The 21,627-nt window shown below is 40.3% G+C and overlaps 1 protein-coding gene across 1 annotated transcript in view; it reads left to right on the top strand.

Annotated features, from left to right (window-relative positions):
* Positions 1-21,627, top strand: part of lrfn1 (leucine rich repeat and fibronectin type III domain containing 1) — a 164,291-nt gene that overhangs the window by 136,583 nt on the left and 6,081 nt on the right. The window lies entirely within an intron of this gene.

Genomic DNA, 21,627 nt, shown 5'->3' with positions numbered 1-21,627 from the left:
ATAAAAAAAAGGAAAATAAAAAGATATATGTCCTTGTGTACTGAAACACATCCTAGTGTTCACAAGTTTGCTGATGAGAAGAAATGTTTTAAGTTGTCTCTTGAATGAGACGAAGGTGGTGCTTTCTCTAACGGTCACTGGTAGAGTGTTCCGACCAGAACAGCCCTTGAAAGCGTATTCTGTGCAAACGTGGACCTCCGAAACTGCACAAACCTCAGGAGGTACTGTTACTAAACAAGAGGGTTTTACAAGGTATTTCCAAATCTGAGTCACATTGAACGTGACGTGGGATTCAACTCTGCAGGGTAACACATCAGCTTACGTCTCCGCGTGCCACATGGTAGTGGGTGGAATCTTTTTGGCACACGTGAACATTTTGTCCTCATAGTCGATGTAGTAGAAACAGAAAACTGTGCTGGCATGAGAATTTGAGTCTGACATTGGCTGAAATACGAGGTCTGGATGACCGGGTGAGAGCTTCTCCAAAAAACTGCGGCTAATGTAGCGTGTTTCAGATCTGAAGCGGTCAGTGTCATTAAAAGTGGGCTAGGGAAAGAAAAACTTGGAATCAGTGACGAGATCATGGGCAGTCAAGGCTCATTGGCGCAAGGAGGGAGGGAAAGTTGGCCGGTGTGGTCCGATCCAACCGACGAGCTGCACAAGATCTAATGACAAAAGGGTTCAGAATCCACAGCGTCCCACAGCTCGCTGCTTGTGGGGGACTAATGGCCTATCCGTACTGCGTTTCCCTGACTATAAGTCACACCTGAGTATAACTTGTATCTGTCAAAAAATGTGCCATGAAGAGGAAAAATACATATCGGCGTCGCACTGGTGTATAAAACACGTTCGCTTTTTCATGCCCAGCCTAAACGGCGCAGTCGATAAGCATCGGCCAGCAGCCAGTTCAAGGACCATTTGTGAATTTGTTCCTCCTTTCTGGCCATTGTGCTTTTAACGATTAGCCTTCTTTACGTTATTCATCTCTGTAACACTCTTTGCTTTGCTCTAGTCCCTCACATGTTTCTCTGAACTCTTTCTGCCACCGTTTCCTGTTTTTGTTGCATATTATTGTTACTCTTTGCTGACATCGTGCTTCCACTGTCAGTCAAATACAGTATCAACGGAGGCTTTTCTGTGTTACTGTAGCAGCATTCTGTGGTCATATAGCAACATCTAGTGATTTCAGATGGTATGTACCAGTATATTTTAATATATATACGTCCCGTCTTGATAGAAGTCACAAGTTATAAAAAAGTTACAGAAGTAATACGGTACTCATCAAGAGCGATCTTCTCCAGGCTACGAGAAAAGTATGAGATTTTTGCAGCCTTGATTTTGGATTTCTTGCAGTTTGTTCTCAAAACATTACCCAGGCAGAACTGCGACATGATTGGTTCAAACTTTGAAGTTGTTGTGGTTAATGTGGAAAAGCAGAAGCTTCATAAAGACTGCCAAGTTTTCTGCACTTGAGTTTCTTTTGAGGCATTAAATGTCTTGGCCAGAACTACATAACTATGTTTTTTTTTTCTCTCTCTTCGGGTGGTTCTTGCCACCTGAAGAGAGCGAAGAAGTCCCTGTGTTCTTGTGGTGAGTGTGTCCACCTTTAGCCGGGATGTTCCAGCTGATTGGCGTACATCAGAATATATGTACGCCCCCATGCATTATTTTGTTCTCACATGTTGCATGAATCTAAATAAATTTGCTTCCAATCAAGGATGACACAACGAGCTGACACACAGTAAAAGCCTGTGGGAGATCGCTTTTCTTTCCTTTGGGTAGGGGGCTCAGTGGGGGTCCGTAGGCTGTTGTTACCATGAGACCCCATGGTGGGTTAATCCAGCTCTACAGTTTAAGGATTACATTTTAGAAATACATGGGAAATCCCCAACGTGCCCCCCACTTTCTCATGGTGAACCCACTCTAGAATAAAAGTCAAACACGAGCAGGAGGGTCTGACATAAATAAATGTAAACAGGTAAATCTGGTCATTACGTTTTGGTAAAGCTCGGCCACAGAGATCTGGTGGATTTTTTCTTTATTTTTTCTTTTTTTTCAGAGCTGACTTGCAGCAAACATATAAAGTGGCTGCTAACGCTCGTCAGTGATGAAGTGCCGCAAGTGTTCACTTTAATTCATTCACTTGGTGCAAAGCCAAGTGCAGATAAATCCCCCGGCCTGCGTGAATTTACTGCCCCGCTGCCACTCTGTATGTGTTGACACTGACATCGCAAGGTGCTTTATTTGACACATAAACGGGATTAGTGAAGCCTTCAATATATGTTTTACAAAACTTCTGCCTAAACCTGCTTTGCACAGGCTCTCCTCTGAAGGGTGTCGAATTAAGTCCATTATTTGTGTGCCGCTTGATGAGTCCCGTGCATACATAGCGTCTTCGATCTAAGGTTGCAACGCACACTCGAAAACATTACAACCTTGGGTGAGTTTGGGACGCTGTCCTCTATATCAATTAGAGCTTTATGAATTTTCCATTATTGCATCGAGCTGTTACAGTAAATTTATTCGCGCGGATCCTGGTGGTAATAAATCTCAATTGTTTGTTTTTTTAAACTAGATGATACGATAGTCAGAAAGTACAAGGTACACGGTGGATATTTACTTTGTATTTGACTTACTAGAAGATGAATGGGGTCATTTGCAGCTTATATATGGGAGAGTTTGCGTGTGAAACAGTTTTCTACATCACTAAAGGTTTTCTTTGCTGATGGGTAAAACCAACGCAGGGATAACTCAGCGCTGCCAGCCTTCACTCACTGATCATGACATTTATACTAGTGATGTGTAAGTTTGAACGAATTGTTCAAAACCCACGAGTCACTTTACTGAACGGTGACTCACGAGTCATCACTTTTATTAACTCGTTCCATGAGTCATTCTTGCTACGGCCGTCCAGCTGCACAGAGGAAAACAGAAATGTCACTGTTGTGCTGCTGCGACTGATTGAAATTGTAGAAATACAACAAGGTCTGACACTTGAGTGCATAGATATAAGGTTGAAACTAATTCTTAACTTTATTGGTTTTTAAAGACACTGGTCGTATCATAGGCACATACACACATCATACATTAATTTGACTCTCGGTTTACCTGTCTGCATGTTTGAGTTTAGCTGTCTTGTGGCTGCTTCCTCACATTACAATTTTTTTTTTTTAAATGTTTGCGGAAATGTTAAAATACAGATAATAAAGCATGTTCTTCAAGCTAACTGTGTGTAGATAAATTAGATGGGTTTAACTGAGGGACACAACTAGAAACAAGACAAGACATGCTTAGTTTTTGATCATGATGATAATGATAATTTATTTCAGACATGGAGATCATAACCTATATATACACAATTATGAAGACAATTCATGTATAATGTACCCATATCCCTATACTATGTATAAACTCATATGTGTAGACATGCACACACAGTAAATACATGTAGTAGATTAGATGCATCAATATAATTAATAATCTTTAATAAAATAGATCATGATTCAATTTGTGTCATCATCATGAATAAAATGGTTATTAATAAAACAAGATTTACTCCATTTAAAAGTTCTAGTTTTGACTTTATATATATATATATATATATAAAAACAGTAAGTCTTATCTTTCAGCCATTATTGATGTGACTTAATCACAAATTCATCCTCCTTTGAACTCGAGAATGAATCGTCCTAGAGGATTAAAGAAGGAACGGCTCAATCTAATGAAGTAAAGATACCTGAAAAATCTATTTAAGAATGACATACAAATAATTCCTCACTTGCTTCCTGGTTAAGAACATTTTCCACAGCTTTAAATGAGTCTTTGTTGCATTTATTATGTTACCTTAATTTGAAAAGTCGAGTTCTGAAACACATGTGTAATTAAAAGTTCATTTCAGTTCAAAAACTAATTTACTGTGATCTTAAAAAGTACATGGAAGGTGGCATGCTGGGAAATTCTCTCACCAATCAATTTCAACCCTCAAATAATCTCTCTTCTTAATCATAGTTCAAGCTGAACTCAAAAGTATCCAGATAAGCATTAATAATTGACATACAGATGTGTTGGCGCTGTGTCGTGCAGAAACTTGATGTGCAAACAGAAAGAAGCTATAGGAGGTCACTTAAAACAGTTACAGTAGTACACTGTCTTTGTCATGTTTCACACATACCACATTTCAAAGAGCTGAAAAAAGCAGCCCACATGACCGCCTGTGGCTGCCATAGTTAGTTAACATGGAACTCAGCCGCTGACTTGATGATCCGAAAGCAGTTGCGTAGGGCATGTTAGCAGCTGTAGTTGAAATTACTTTGACGGGCGAAAGACGTGGAATTAGCTCCTGGCCTGTGGGGAACAGGTCCTGTGTCTAGCATCATGCATGACAGATTTAGAAGAGGAAAAAAAAAAAAGTATTTACATAAAATGAGTATGCCGAGTAGTAGTCATGTTTATTCATTATCAAAAAATTTATTCTCAAACACACATCTCGCACATCGTTGGTTAACAGGACTAAAGACTGTATGATCGCATTAGAATTTAAATTAAAAGGCTTGAAATATTTCACTCTGTGTCATGAGCCTATATCATATATGGGTTTGACTTTCTGAAATGAGTGACAAAAAAGATTTAACATTTTCATGATATTCAGGTTTTTTTAGATGTACCTGTATACACATGTATAAAAGATGCATACAAAATAATTAATAAATAAGATTTAATTTGCTTCAGGGACCAGATACAGTCCAGTTTCATTTTGAATGGACCAGACTGGTAAAATATTGCTATAATAACCTTTAAATTTACACTTGAAAGTTGTTCTTTGTTGTGGTCACAGTGTATGTAATGAAATTGTTCATATTTTTGCAAGATCAAACAGTTAGTGCTGAAAATGATTACAGTCTCAACATAAAGTAAATTTTAATGAAATATTCTGGTGCAAAATACAATGAAATGTCCCAAAGAAACCTTATATATTACCTATATATAACCTCCTTGCTTGGTGGGACCAGATTGGAGCCTCTTGGTCGGTCTTGGTCCACGGGCCTTACGTTCTCTGCTGTAAAGGGAAAGTGAAACTAACGGAGAGGAGCTTCACAGCGCAGCACTGTGTTGAGGGGATGGTCAAAACTAATCTCATGACACCACCACAACATCTGAATGTTTGAATAATCGGGTCCAGCCCAAGTATTTTGGCCGTTTTACTGTTGTTCAGCTTGAAATTTGCCAGGAAAACCAGTCCGTTGTCCTCGTCAGGCAGGTTGTCGCTCATTAAGGTGTGTTAACAGTCCGTGCACAGTGACGTGTCCGCCCAGTACAGGGTGTCGCTCTTAGCGGGTCCGCTCCTCAGAGGTTCTACTGCACATGATAAATACTGTTGGTGAAATGGTCCAACACTTATAATGACCATGCATTTGTGGGATCAGCGTCACAACAACTAAGAAACATCACACCAAACTTAAACTACCTTATTTTTTACGTGTAGTTAAGACAGATAGCTTTGCGTTTTGTATCGTCATACCAGTGTGCTCGTAAGCATAAAGCAGACAAAGGCTGATGAAACCATCAATTTTCAAATCTAAGGATGACACCATGTTGAAGTTCAGGAGATTAGATGCACACTTAAGACTTCAAGGTAATATATACGGCTGTTTTCAACATTTCAGTCAAACCACAGCCTGATTGTGGTGCTTGAGGTCCAGTTGACTGCTCTTTAAAGTGATTCATCTATATTGTTGGAGAGCTATCAAGGTCCGTACCACGTTTTTAAGTGGACCGTTTGATTACTGCTAAAGTTTGTCTAAATTGTGGTTAAAACCGAGCTTTTTCTAAAAGGTTCAAATTTTATTCGATCAACAAAAGACGAAACGACCAAGCTTCAAATACCAAAAATCTGCCAGCTTTATGAATGTAAATTAAGTTTTCTCTATTTTTCTTAATAAACTGAATATTGTTTGGTTGCATGGTATTAGTCAGGACATTTTAGTGCATTTCTTTAATATAGTCTGATGTGTTAGTTTCCAAAGAACTGATGGTTTCAAACGACAAATGAAAATGATCTTTAATTGTAGCCATACTTAAACTTGCTGTAGCCTTAAAATGAGCTGCCTGAGGAAGTTTGATGTCTCTATCAGTGTCCCCATTTTAATTTCAGTTTTAATTTTATTATAATTCCACATTCATTTAATCAAAACAATGATTTTGCTTTTTAAATGTATATTGAAATGTGTATCTTATTTGATGGCTCCTTGACATTAATATTACAAAGAAATTAGTGGCCAAGAGCATCACTACAGCATAACTCTGTTTCCAAATAAAATGCTCATATTTCAACGGAGAACCACGTCCATCATCAACAGATCCATGTGTATTCATGCTGAGGAGAACCAGACGTAAAGTGTTTTTGATCTGCACCAAAAAGTTCTGATTTAAAAGCAGTGATTGGTCTAACTCAGGGGGGGTTTAAACAGTGGGGCAGTCCTCCACTGGGAGCCTCACAGGGAACGATTAAGAATCTTGATGGAAACAAACAAGTGTAGACTTAATTATTTCTTTAAAATACACAATTTAGAAGTGAATTCATTCTAAGTGTAGGAGTTACTGCGGTGGCATAAGAAGACTATATAAGAAGAACGTGATTAGCTCAAGTAGAGTTTTTAGTGCCTGTGGCTTCCAACAGCTGTTAACAGTAAAATGTTATAGTGTGAAAAACATTTGCAGGTCTGGCATTCAACTAAAGACTACTAATCCTCCAGCCATAGATTTGAAAACCCTGATCTACCCTGACAAATCACAGCTACAGTGTTGGCAACGTATTCATGTCCTTCCAGTCATCATTTTCACAGATATAACATGTTTACCAAATTGCTGGGTTTTGTGCATTGTTAGATGTTGATGTGGCTTTTGGTTCCTTTGCTATTGAACCAATTGGTCAGGAATGCCAGTCTAGTGGATGAAGCCTCTGATAATGATGATAGATGGGTGCATAGGTGGCCAGTTATTCAATCAATACTGTGCTTTTCAACCAGGATGAGTATTAAGTCCGGCCTTTTGATTGTACACTTTTATCTCGGATTGTAAATTAGCTCCTCTCTCGGGTCTGCAGCACATAACAGGCATACATATTATGTCGCACGGATGCACACAGAGTGGGATCAATGCGGCATAGGAGCCTTGGGAGGAAGATTTTAGGCCAAGAGGGTATTCCTCAGCACGAAGTGGCACTATAAGGCACCAATTCAGAGGGTCTATTGCACAGTGTGAGGAAAAGTCAGTGGATGGAGTGATTAGAGTGCGGGAGACAGGAACAAAAGGTGCGTCGGTGAGGAAATGACAGAAGTGTCAGCATACACAGAAAGTACGTATAGAACAGACAATCCTGCTGCTGCTGCTGCTGCTGCTGCTGCTGCTGCTGCTGCTGCTGCTGCTGCTGCTGCTGCTGCTGCTGCAACAATTCAACAATTCCTGTCACTGACCCTTGTTGGTTTTCAAAATAACCAAGTCTTGGAATATAAATCCCATAAGATGGGTGTCATTCACAATCACTGTCTGTCCTTGTATTGTTTGTGAGAAGCTCCGGCCTTTCTCGCGGCTTATTTGTCTGCTCCCCCACCACACCCACCTCGCACCCAACCCACACCCACACATCCACCCACCCACCCAACTTTTCGACAAATGCGTCGACTGTACTTCAGAAATCTCCTGGAAGGTGTCAGTGAAACAGCCACATGGAGAACAGTGTACTCTGTGTACTCTTGAGCTGCTCATTGATGTCAGAATACGCTCCTCTTGAAACGGCTCCAAAAATAACAGATCCAAGCTTGAAAAGTGACGCTGCCTGTATTTCAGAAGTGTTTTTTTGCAAAAGTGTGTGTGGGTGTCGTATACGTTCTCATCAGCATTACTTGTAAATACTTTAATCTTGCATGTGAATGAACTCTCAAGCTCGGCATTTCTATTTTAGATCACTTACATGTTTAACCCAGATTGTAAATGGAAAAGATATTAATTCACCTTATTGCAGCTTTTCACTTTACATGGTTTAAAAGTATATGAGTAATAGTGCGAACATGTGGATTTACAAAGAAAATGGAGTTGATGGCTAGAAAAATACAAAGTAGGGTGAGATGTGTATATTAAAAGGGCTGAACAGTTAGCACTTATTCCTTTTATGGAAAAGGTCTGTGGTCTGCTCTTGACAAGCTGCCTGCATGTATTCAACAGTCAGGAATCAGCTTCAGTGTCAAAGGTGGAAGAAAAACAAAAATGGTATAGATTTATATTATTTCTTAAATTGTGTATGTGTTACCAGTATTTCTCTCAGGTTGTACTTCAGTAATGGTTTTTATACAGCGGGGTTGTGATGAACGCATGGTACAAGAGTGCCAGATACTCATTTCTCATTAATGGCTGTGCTGCGACTGTGAGACGAATGTTCAATCAAAGGCTGCGGAAGACGTGAGCCAGAATAAAATGATGCATCCACTGTCATCCAGTGATGATGATCCTGTTGCCCTGCGTCTTTAAAAAACAAAAGAAGTGAGAAATAGCTTTTGTGAAGTAGGTAAAAATGAAGAAAAGGAGTTTCTGTGCTAAAGCTTCATCACGTCAAACACTCAACATAAGGGCTCCACATCTTATCACAGATTTAACATTATGGCAATATATAAAGCAAAAGACTGCTTGAGCTGCGATATTTCTTTTTTTTTATGCATTGTGAATTTATGCTCTGGAAACTGACAAGAGTGTAAGATATAAAAAAAAATAGATAATTAATTCACAATAATTCTGCCATTAATTTGCTGGAAATGTTAATGGATTGACAACCCAATTAGGCCACAGGGCAGAAGTCAGAAGCACAAAAAAAGAAACCAAATTGAGGAAAAATGACAACAAAAAACAACAACAAAACCAACAAACTGATCCACTTCCAAAACACAAACACACACAATACAGTCCCGTCACAACTGGCGTGAATTAAAGGCAGGAAGAATAAATCTCAAAGCACAAACACATTAAAATTGTCGTATAAATGTTTGCATTTACTGCAGATCACATTATGTTGTCATCACGGCATGCTCACCTCATATCAGGCAGCTCCAAATAAAAATGGAGGAGTACTGAAGCCAACTCAGTGAGCAGCGTAAACAGAGACAGCAGCTCTGCAGTTGTTGTCATGTAGAAAAAAGTAAGAAGGGACTGAAACTTCAGTATCTAATCCGTTATCTTGCTAAAGCTGACAGATACTACCACATCAGTCCCAACACTTGATCAAAAGTATGAATAACACTCAACATATTTTGTGCTTTCTAATGGACAGAAGTGTGGAGTTTGAAGAGGCAGAAACACTAAAGATCATGAGACAATACCCTTGTTAATGCTATATACACTAATTACCGTTAACACACCGATCCAAACACTTTCCAACCGTTGTTAGAGTAAATGAACCTCAGCCGCTATGTCTAGATATTAATGTGTGTGTGTGTGTGTGTGTGTGTGCGTGCGTGCGTGCGTGCGTGCGTGCGTGCGTGCGTGCGTGCGTGTGTCTGTGCGTGCATGTTCGCGTGCGTGCCTGCCCGTGAGGTTTGCCCACTCGGTGCGGTCGTGGTCGAAACTCTTTAAGACAGATGTATACGTTTTACAATTTCCATGTGAACCCCCCCCCCCCCCCCCCCCCCCCCTCAACTAAAAAGCTGCAGTTTAAAATGACCTTCTAGTTGTGAGTATTTCTATGCGGCAGCATTGCTAGTTCTTCTGGGGACAAATATTTCAACCCTTTTTTTCCTCTTATGATATCATTAAACATGAAACCCTCCCAAATTGTTGCTGCTGCAGCATTCTCAATTGAAAGTGTGAACTTCACAAGAAGTCAGCTTCCTCTGCCGGCGTGCGTCTCTGCAAAACCTCAGCAACTCTGAAGAAGGGAGGCCGGGATCGTAAATCAGAGGACGGTGCATCTTCCTGTTTATTCTATTAATCATGGCCGCTAACAGATGGAACGCAGTCAGAGGTTTTGGGGTATTTTTTACAGAGTTATGGAGGCAATTTGTGCATTAAGTGGATTGAATGGAACAACGCAATATTTAATAATTCCATTATATATCATATGGTGCTTGTGATTAGTGGGGCTCTTTCACTGGAAAGTACTGTGGGAAGCAATCAACATTCTGCACAGAAACACAGGATGTGGATATAAAGAGCAAGACGAATGGAAGCATTTGTATGTCTTTTATGGAAATCTGCTCTGATTATTCAAGTGCTAGGACACATTTATAGTGTTACATAGTGTGATTATGTTGAAGAAAGTCTGATTGTATGAGATATGCTTAGAGGCCAACTTGAAAAAAACTGATTTGGTTATTCAAGCATAATAATCTTTTGAAGTTCTTTCATTTAGGTCATGTATGTGAGAATAAGTTGTAATTTATTGTTGACTGCTGGATTACTTTACATAATTCTTTTTCAAATTTTAACATATAATCGTTAATGGCTGGTGAAATCTATGCAAAATAAAAAGGGTCTCTCTTCTTGCTTCTACTTGAAAGTTTTTATTTTAACTGTTGTTAGACCTATCGTTATTATTTAAAACGTTTCAAAATCATTTCAAATTGCCATCATTACACGTAGTAATAATAATAATAATAATAATAATAATAATAATAATAATGATGATAAAATTATAACAATCTCTGTGAGGGGGTTAATGCGCCCTTGAGGCCCTGTTTACACAGTGAAAACACATTGTTTTTGCGATTTCATTTAAAAAAAGGTTTCGCATTTACAACGTTTTTAAAATTATGCAAGCGTGCCAGGCCACGAGTTTGCAGTGTTTTCTAATGAAACCACACACACACATACGCGGAGAACATTACACTATAAACATTAACAATGAGAGTAAACAGACGTTCTAGTAGACAGATGGCCAAGTTGGATTGTTATTACGGTGACTGTCAAAATAAAACGACCAAATCCTAGTAGAATATGGACTGGGACTTATTGTCCATCAACTGAGCATGTGCAGAGGAACTTTTCACTACAGCCATGATGCGCATGCACACTAGCTGCAATTCGGAAAAGTTGCATTTTTACCCGTTTCCATGGAGACGGATGCAATGAAAGTTTTGTGTTTTCCCTTGAAAACGGGCCTCGGTCTTGTGTTGCGTTATATTGAACTTAGATTTGGATTGCGAGTCATTACTCAAGGACAAAATGCCTGTGGGGAGCGAGTCCTCTGGGGGATTAGAAATCGCATTCTCCACCATTTTCTAACAGACCGGAGGACGTCCTGTGCTGCTACACCATCTATCAGAGTTGATCTCAAGTTAAACATTAATTACCTGCAGCTCTCCTTTTCTGTGTTATTTAGCAGCTTCAGTCAAAGTGGACATTCATCTTTTCGAGCAGCTTTTTTCCTTTTCATTTCTTTTTAAATATGTCAGTTTGGGATTCAGCTGGGTTTTTCTTTTTTTTTTTTCATTCTTTTTTCATTGGAACTGCAGTGATTTATACTTGCAGAAGCAGCAACACAACTGAGGGTTGATTATATCTGTGAGGGGAGACATTCAAATTAAAAAGAACAGGTAGCAAGTAAAGGGCAACAATCAATCACGCAAGTTTTCAATCAGTAAGTGACACGCATGACTGTATCTACACACTGCCAGTGCGATCCGATAATGTTGCATATCTTGTTTAGGGAGACTCTCACAATTAAAGTTTATGGAGCTGCTCAGTTCTTCTTCACAGAAAGTTTTAAATGAGATGTAATTGAGGAGACTGTCTTTCTGCGCAGACATAATTATAATATGCAAATGCCCCTCCTGTTTTTGTTTCTTGCCATAACACTCCCCCTCCTGCACCCCTCCCTCCCCCACTGATGAGATGTGAGCAGAAATCCCCGGGGCTGAGTCGCCTCGGTTCAGCCGTCCAGCGGTGCAGTCGGCGCTGACTCCGATGAACTCAAGCTGTCAATAATTATGCCTGCATCCTGACAAGAGTCGCACAAGGGCAGCGAGTAGTTCGCCGCCTGCTTCGTCTAATTGGCATTTATGGTTTCCTGACAAAGTCACGTCCACAAAATGTCCAAGGTTCCTGGGCAGATGTTTTTTTTTCTTTTTTTTTTCAAGGTAAGAAGGCACCATACCATCATTTATATACAGCGGGTTCAATGTCACATTCAAAATCTGATTTGAATAACTTAGTTATTATTATTATAATCCACAGCCATCACGAAAAGTCTTTTTATTCATGTGAATGAATGACTAATGTTCCCGCCATAAAATAGAGAAACAAAATTGCTCTATAAAACTCAAAAGTGCAAATTCACTGCTGATTATTTTTTCTAATTTGAAGCCCTGAAACATTTGCTAAACTTTCGATCTATAAAAAGGCGGAATAATGTGAAAGCAGAGTGTTTTCAAATGACTTGTTTTGTCTCGAGCTAGTATTCAAAAAAAGAAGAAAAAAGCCGTCACACAAAGGCAGAGCCTGGTTAATTTTCAGTCAATGGACCGACGGGAACTTTCAGCAGCTCATGCAGAAAGGCCTCCCGTTTTTTTTGTTTGTAGATCTTAAAGGCCAGTGAACATAAAATAAAAAACCCACAGAGAGCATTGAAGTGAGACTTTCCTCTTAGATAAACCACTGTCCATTTCAACATGACATCAGAGGCCATTTTTCATTTGGAGTGAAAATAAGTTGGCAGCTAATAGCAAAATCCCAGCTCCGTTTAACGACTGTGGTTCAAACTCATATGCATTATTGTCTCTGAGGACAAATATTAAAGCGGCAATACTTAATCTTCATGTTTAATTTGAGTGAAACTGGGATGTGTGTGGACGTGTCGTGTGGTGCTGTGTGATTTATGAGATATTCTGAGTTCATAAAGCCCTTATTCTTTCTGGGTATTTAATTATGAGAATATCCTGGAGAATATGAGCGTGTCCTAATTAAAATCTCCATCCACATGATCCTGGACCGATGTGGGTTGAAGCGACTTGGTGGAAATGCACGCTGCCCCCCTCCCCCACGCCTGTCTGCACCGAGACTGGCAACTCTGTCCTTGAATTTTTCGAGCGACGCAAACATGCACTCTGATCTTCACATGCTTCACCTGACGTGTAAACTTGATGGTGCGTAATAAGAAAGCAGCCTGATAGAACAGGCTGCTTGAGACGCCGTCTCTCGGCTTTCATTCTGCTCCTGCTGCATTCTTTACATCCGTCGCTGAGCTCCTGCTTTAAGTCAGCACCTGATTTTTCTTTTTCTTTACCTGCTTTTGTTTGTAAGCATATCTCTGTTGTTAGTGTGGGAAGCATCAGGGAATTTTTTTAAGAAGCTGCAGACTTTGTGTTTTTGTTTTTTCTCTCCTTATGCAGGCACACGTGTCCCCCAGCACACATCTGAGCCAGAAAAACACATGCAGAAAGTGGCACATGTAGAATAATTAATTTACTGCTTTCCTTGGGTTTGTTTTTTTTGTTTTTTTTTTGGTCCTCTTGAGCTTTTACTGCGTCTTTCTTTCCATTGTTTGTGATGTTTATCAGTATGTTAATGTGCTTGTGCATGTGTGTAGAGTTGCGTTCCTGCGTTCGGGTGTGGGTGTCTGTGCGTTTTTCAAACAAACTTGCCCTCGTGCTCAGATTGTGTTGGTTTCTAAATGTGATTTGTTGTTTACTGAAAGACAACTTTTAATGCTCCCACGAGTGTTCAGACTGATCGAGGGAATGGTTTTGTTATATAAAGCCAAATACTTTTGAGATGATACGGAGTTCGCGGAGGGCCAGATGATGTTTGAATGTGGAAACATCATAAATTTGGTTGTTTGAACTAATACATTCAGCACAAGCTCTCTCTTTTTTTATAAAGGGATTCAAACACAGTGTGCTAACTCTTAACAGATACTGTACATAAGTATCACTGTGTGGGAGCCCACAGGAAGCTTAGTAATGTTTTGAGCATCTCTCGGGTCATGTTATGAGCCTTTGTGGATGCTGCGTGAGAAGAATTCACACTGTTTAGCCGTGTAACACTTATTTTTATTGCATGCTGTCAATATAAGCCTGTAGTCAGACTTTTTTGCGTGTCAGCTGTGGGGGTTTTTTCAATCAAGATTTTTTAACTGAAATGTAAAATATTTCCACATGTGATACAGATTGTCTCAGCTTTTTTTTGTTGTTGTTTTGGTTTGGGATTTTTTTTTTACACCAGTCAGAAAGAATCAACAGAATCGGAAAGATTTGTATTGCTGGTATAATATGTTAAGCACACAAGGATTTGTTTCTGATTTCATGGCCAGCATTAATTAAAACAAAAATATATACACACAAACACACTTATATGAAGGCTCTGTATGCATATAATCTTTGTGTGTGTGTGTGTGTGTGTGTGTGTGTGTGTGTGTGTGTGTGTGTGTGTGTGTGTGTGTGTGTGTGTGTGTGTGTGTGTGTGTGTGTGTGTGTGTGTGTGTGTGTGTGTGTGTGTGTGTGTGTGTGTGTGTGTGTTTTGCCTACGTGCAATATATGTTAAAAAAAAGGATGGATAGATAGATAGATAGATAGATAGATAGATAGATAGATAGATAGATAGATAGATAGATAGATAGATAGATAGATAGATAGATAGATAGATCCTAATAAAAAAAAATCACTTAACTCACAACTAAGTGAAAAACAAATTCACATTTTCTGTCAATCGATGAAGGAATAATTTATAGAAAAGCAACTCCACAAGACAAAACATTTGAAAAAAAGAAATTGTCATGAATTTCAGTCGCCGAGTCCACACTGAGAATCCATAGCATGTGACATATCACTGTCACCGCCTCATCAATACTTACGTGATTCCAACTTCACTGTCGCCAATTAGTGCTGCCTTCCCGTCACTCTGCAGCGTTTCCCAGCTGTCCCACCACCCACTTACTGTGTGTTGCCCTGACCCTAACCATTACTGAGACCAAATATTTCTGCTACATGTGGACTACTATCCAATAAACCAAACACTGCATGGCTGTACAAGAAAATTAAACAAGCTCATCAATATTTCCCACTAATGTTACGGCTTCTAAAATAAAAAGGTCTGTGCATACAGTTGAAGTTCATACAGTCAAAGAAAATCATACCATCAGATCAGTGCCGAAGGGTGCACAATCACGTCAGAATATCAAATTAAAATGGTCTCCTCCTTCTCCTGGGGGAGGTGTCTGACCTCGATGCTGGAACGTCGCCTCTTGTCGCTGTTGGCAACATATGAAGATGCAAACAGATGTTTCCAGCTCGGGCGTCATGAACAACTTTTATTTCACTCTGGCATCATCCAGGATTCAATCTGATTCTTTTTTTCCCACCCACTCAGTCACACCTCTAAGAGACAGATGAGTCATCAGTCATTAGTGTCTATGGAGAAATCTACTGAGATTTCATATATATATATATATATATATGAAATCTCTCCTTTCTTTTTTTTTTCTTTCTGTTTTCTGTTTTCGATACTATTTCTCCCCGAAAGCTGAGGCTGCAGGTCCCCCTCTGGTTTCTGATTTGCCCAAAACTTTACAGTGAAGCCAAACAGTGTTGGACAGATCCAGAGTCGTCAACATACCAACGAAATGACAGTTTCCTAGTTCTGCTTTAGATTCAGTCTTTTGTTATGGTAATCTGCAAATCGAATCTGTAACAACAGGGCTGGATTATTACATTAGGAAATTCAAAATAAAACGAAAATACTGACTTTTAACTTCATGTGGTTGTAATCCAATGTACATATTTTGAATGTAACTCAATACAAAAATAAAACTTCTTTTGGACACTTTTTTGATGAATATTTCATATTTTCTTCTGTTTGGTTTCCACAATCCAGGTTGGAGGTTTTCTACCAGCCAGACAAGTGATGTTTGGTACTTTGTGGATTTCAGGAGTTGGCGCGGATCCAAATATAGAAAAACCTGAGCACAATGTTGAATTTCAAGTCCACTCTTGGGAAGCTCAGGAGGGAGACATTTTCATTTTCTTGGATGTCAAATTATTAAGATAGTATGACCTTTCGATAATGGCATTTTCTTTGACTTTGATAGTGTTTCATGAGCCCGGCGGTTTATTTACACTAGGTAAAATTACAAGTCTCACAGTGGCAACTCAATGCACCAGGAGTCAGGACATCTTTTATTATTCAGTGAAATAATTAATTTTTCAACTCTTCTTGTGCTCACCTTTGTTTTTGATGACAGACTGGAGTCCTCCTCAGCATTGAAGATACCGGTGTGATATTTATGGGGAAACGTTGGGTCATTCTTTAGAAGCCTTGTTTTTTTCCGCTGCTCTTTGTTGGAGGGGTTGTGTTGCCCTGCGTTTTATTGTACAAAACCCCAGAGGTGTTCTGCTGGACTCAGCTTAGGTGACATATTCGGACAGGTCACGGTGGACACTTTTTTCTTTGCTAGAAACTCTCCTGCGCTTTGAATAGCGATCATGCTGAAATATTCCTTTTCCTGAGCCTCAGGAGACTCGGAGCCACTTTATCAGCCAGTATTTTGGGTGTATGTCCACCAACATTCATGGCGCCATCTATAAATGTCGTCTCCCCAACACGCTTTGCCCTGCTACAGCCTCGTATCGTGGCCCTCCCACCTCGGTGCTCTACTCTCAGGTCAATGCCCTAAATTTACCCCAAGTTACAGACCCCATCCTCACTCCAACAGATTCATCTTGGGCTCATTTGACAGCGATGTGCTCTCAGTATTCATCCTGCATCTCCTCAGCTTCTTCAGCAAACTTTTAATCTTGCAGGTTTCTGCTTGAGAACAAGCGAGCGATGTTTTCTTGGATGCCATCCACAGAACTCGATGTTATGCAACATCCTTCACGCTATCTGTGCTGTCACAGAAACTTCGATTTCATTGATAACCCCCGTACAGAGTCTGCGGCATCAACTCGTCTGTTTTCCAGAGGTACATTGTGCGAGTAGAGCACTGTTCAGAACGTTATTTTCAGCGGACAGCTGCAATGGCTCTGATTCATGGTGCTACTGCTCATTCTGCACCTCTTGATAAATGCTGCAACTGCGTTTCACTTTATTTTTCTCCCATTGTATGTCACCGGGCTTCAGGTATTTTATCTGTGTGAAGTCATACGATGAGACTTTTCACAGTTTCTTGGGAGTGCTCTCAGATGTAGAATCACAAGCGTGCATTAAAAAAAAAATCAAATCCACCTTCAATAAAATCTTTGTGGTGTGGATGTGACAAATGCTGATATTGACGATGCGAACATTAAAAATGAGTAGAAATTGTCTATACCTGGACAGTGGCACAGTGTCGATGTGGAGAGAAAACCCTGGTTCAATTCCCTGCCTTTTCGTGTAAAGTCTGGTGTGTGAGTGGGTTCATGTGGACTCTGCTTCCGAACGGAATCCAAAGATACGCATGTCAGGCCAGGGTAATTGATGACTTAAAACTGCCTGCAGGCGCGAGTGTGATTGTGTTTCTGTCGTAGCCCTGTGATGGACTGGTGACTTATTCATAGTGTACCCTGCATTTCATCTACAGTCCGCTGGGATCAGCTCCAGCTCCCTTAGTTAACCAGAGCAAGTATAGAAGATTGACTGGGAGGGACACTTTTTTCTCAAAAACAGACTAAGGCCACATTTACACGTAACCAGGTTTTTACCCAAAAAATTTATATTATAAAAATTTATATTTATATTCACAAACAACATTTAAGTTTCACAACACCCTAAAGCAGGGGTGGGCATTCCTGGTCCTCGAGGGCCTCAGCCCTGCATGTTTTCCATGTCTCCCTGCTCAAACACACCTGAGTTATCATGATGAGGCTCGGCAGAAAGCTTGATAACGAGCCAATAATTGCTGTCAGCTGTGTTGATGAGGACACATTGAAAACATGTAAGACTGCGGCCCTCGAGGACCCGGAATGCCCACCCCTGCCCAAAAGGGTGTCTATCAAGGGTGTCAAACATAAGGCCTGTGGGCCAAAACTGGTACCCAAGAGCTTCCAGTATGGTCCGCCAAACCTGTGGCTGTGGCTCTGTTGGTAGAGGGGTCGTCTCCCAACCAGGAGGTTGATGTTGCATGTTCCATTCTCCACCTCCACATGTCAAGGTGATCGTGAACAAGACACTGAAAAGTTTTCACATTTAACTGTGAAACATTTTATTATTTTCAAGAAATAAAGGCAAATCACAGTATTGACTGTTTTACATTTTGAGGCATTTTGCTGCTAAAGAGAATGTATTGAAAAGTGAAAAGTATTGAAATGTAATTTTTCAGGAGAAACAATTTTAAAAATACATTTCTTTTCCCGAGTTACACATTTACAGTGGTTAAATGTTATATAAACAGCATGAAACTGTTTTAAAGTTTACAGAGTTTTACTGTTATGGTTTGACAGTTTTTCACTGGAAAATCTACAGACCTTTTTTTTACAGTGTCGCGAGAAGCATTAAGCCTTGATAGCCAATCAGAACCCCGGAAAGAAATCACCATGCCACTAATTGTCACGTAAATATCTGCCTACCCCCCTTTAGATGCAACCGGAGACGCAGTTTATCCAGATCTCCACTGTGGCCAGAGTTTTCAGGAATCATTGTTTGTGGTGAGTCGTAGCTGCGTTTATGTGTAAATGAGCCCAAACGCAGGGAAATATCTCACTTTTTTCAAATACCAGGGTACGTGTAAATGTAGCCTAATATTTTGATATACCATGTTAAAAGTGATTCAATGTATTTGGCTCATTGTCTATGTCTTATATTTTGAAATGATCATTTTCAAGTATCGATGTTGAGTTATGAGAGCAATCTAGAAATAATCCAATGATTCATTCCTTGAATCTTGTTCGATTGCTGCTTCAATCATCGTGACAGACAAGGGCGGTCAAGGGGCTGGACCTTTCTCAGCCACCGGCAGCGTGCATCCTGGACAGGTAGCCAATTAATGCAATTATAAAGTGGGGATCCATTGTTGAGTCATTTTACACAAGAGTGATTTTACCCAGAGGTGGTCCCACTGCATCACATATACATACATTCAAACCGGTGGCGCCTTGTTATCTTCAAATGTATGCATTAGTATGTGTCCTTGGTTTCCTTTTATGCATGCGTGATTTTTCCTCATTTATATTAATATTTCAGTTGATTCAGTTCCTCAATGTGACCGAATGTTAGCACAAGTTATTCTTACTGTTGTTAATAATGTATGCCTCTTAAGTAATCCCTTGTTGGAGGCTGTAGTTGAGTGGACAGGAACTAAATTCTCGTTCACCCTGTGCTCTGGCCCTCCCTGTATGTATCGATCTCGTGACCGGTGTTAATATTAAGCAATAAACCAAAAATAGAAACGCGAGGCAGAGATGCCCTTTTCTTTTTATTTTACTCGGCCATTCAAACATCTGTTCACGTCCACTTTTACCTTCTCGGCAACCCATTAAGATTGAAGCCCTGCATTTCGGGCTGTTCAACATCATCTTAATGCAATTCAAAGACCTACATTCTGCACCAGAGTTGCCGTGGCAACAAAGTCCCCCCACCCCACCCCACCCCAGCCCCCGCCCCAACCCTCTCTGAGATGCTGAGAGATCAATAGAGTATCCTCGACGGTGTGGCAGGAAATGCTCTGCCACAGATGGCCCTCTGAGTAACCATGAGCTTTGTGGCCCAGTTAGCATCTGAATACTAATCCAATCAACCAAGGTCATCAATATAGTGTCGTTTAACTGGTGTAAGGAACTGTCATATAGGAGTCTGTAACACGGGAGCTGGAATGTGCTCAGCTGTTTGCTGGTAGCTGTGTCACTGTCTCCAACAAAGGAAATGTAAAGAATTAATTCACACACGGCAGCCACACTCCTGCTACCAACACTGAAGGAGCAGTGCTAAATAATAAATACACTCTGGGGAGGGGGCTTAGGACATTTCTTGCACAGTATCCTACCTTGAATGATTTTTTTTTTTTTTTTCACACAAGCAGGCAGTTTGTTTAACCTCAGTATAAATGTGAGTGATCGCAGAAAATAACTCTTGAGCGCGAGTTGTGTTTTGGTTGCTCTCTCCTGGAATTGGAAGTAAAGCCTGCAGAGTCAGAACAAGCAGGGAGGAGAGAGTAAACACAAACCAAGCTGGGGATCAAGCTCGGTGTCTCCTCTAAATCCAGCCTAATGGTCTGGTGAAGTGTAATATAAAGTAGAGGCGATGCCATCGGCGTTGAGTGAAATTTGACCAGCAGTCTTTGATAAAGCGTCCCACTGGGTTTGGGCTCATGCTTCAAGCTGCTCTACTTCTCTCTGATAATGCCATCATACAAACCCCGATTTTAATGAGTGCTCTGATTGGACAGTGGTATTTCATAGATAACAAGGTGTCATGGTGTCAGCCTGTTGTGTGCGTGTGTGTATAATTTTTTTTTTTTTAAAAGCAAGCATAGGAACAGAGGATCTCTATTACTGGCTGGTAGTCTCAACATGTTTATGTAAAATGACAGCAGTGCACATGCAATGTCTTACTTTGTGTTACGCATAGCAACTCTCATCAGATCATGCATGTTGATTCTAAAGTGTGTGTATAAAAGCAGTATTTGTGCAAAGTATTTGAGAAGATGAAGAGGACTTAACTTCTGCTTAAACTTATTTTCATTAAACTTAATGTGTGGCATTTAAAATATTCCATGAATTCACCTCCAGGCGTTTTTTGTTCTTTTAAATCAAATTTAATTTAGAGCTTTTGGTACTGTGTGCTTGAAATGTTTTTGCTTTGGGCACAATGCTGGACAAAATCAGTGGTGTTAAGGACGTCAGCATCACCTCTACATAGCGGAATGGGGATAAAGGGGCTCTAAAATTAGTCACGACAAATTGGACAAACCGCTGCAAATGGTGAAAAACGAACAGTATTTGTGTTTCAAATCCACAGCCAGCTTTTCCTGAGTGAATTAAAATAATTATGCTGGACCCCTGCTAAAAGGGAGGCTCTGCTGACTGACACTCTGGATCTGGCGAGGAAGAAAAATGTCACCCTGTGGGGGTTGGATGGAGTGAAGGAACCCTTATGTCAATCCCTAAACCTACAAGATAAAAGTCGGTTGTCATCCCTCCACTTGATCAGCATTAGCAGGCTCTGTTGTCAACAGTAAAGCTTACGGCATTAGCAGTCAAGATGGATGCCAAAGAGTGTGAAAACCACTGGCAATGTGACATCAGCTCATCACTGTTTGTGTTCCACTGGGGTCTCTTATCGTTATTACAGCCAAGGATCACTTTTTACCCCTGTCACCACAGGCGTGTTCTCTCCTAGACTGAAATCAATACCTCCGAATGAGAATGAGAGAATCAGAATATCCCAAAAATCCCCAGAATTGCCCAGAAACGCCTCCGTATAAAGGGCTCAGAAAACAAGCAGCGTTTCCTCTGTTTTTTCACCTTTCACTTTTTGTTGCAGTGATTTACATGACAGGTTTCTGTCTAATTTTGCAGCCCATTTCAGAGTGCACACACCATGAAAAGGTTATAAAAATCCTTGAGCACTGTTGACAAGCGCCCTTTCCAAGCGTTAATTTTCCACCTTGATGTGGAATACAGAACAAGACAAACACATCAGGCCTTGCTATATGGCGCAAACGAACACCGCGTGGTTACC

Source organism: Lipophrys pholis (genome assembly GCF_963383615.2).
Source record: "Lipophrys pholis genome assembly, chromosome: 3".
NCBI classification, from domain to species: domain Eukaryota; kingdom Metazoa; phylum Chordata; class Actinopteri; order Blenniiformes; family Blenniidae; genus Lipophrys; species Lipophrys pholis.
The sequence above is the reverse complement of the archived record's forward strand: the minus strand, read 5'-3'. Positions and strand labels throughout refer to the sequence as shown.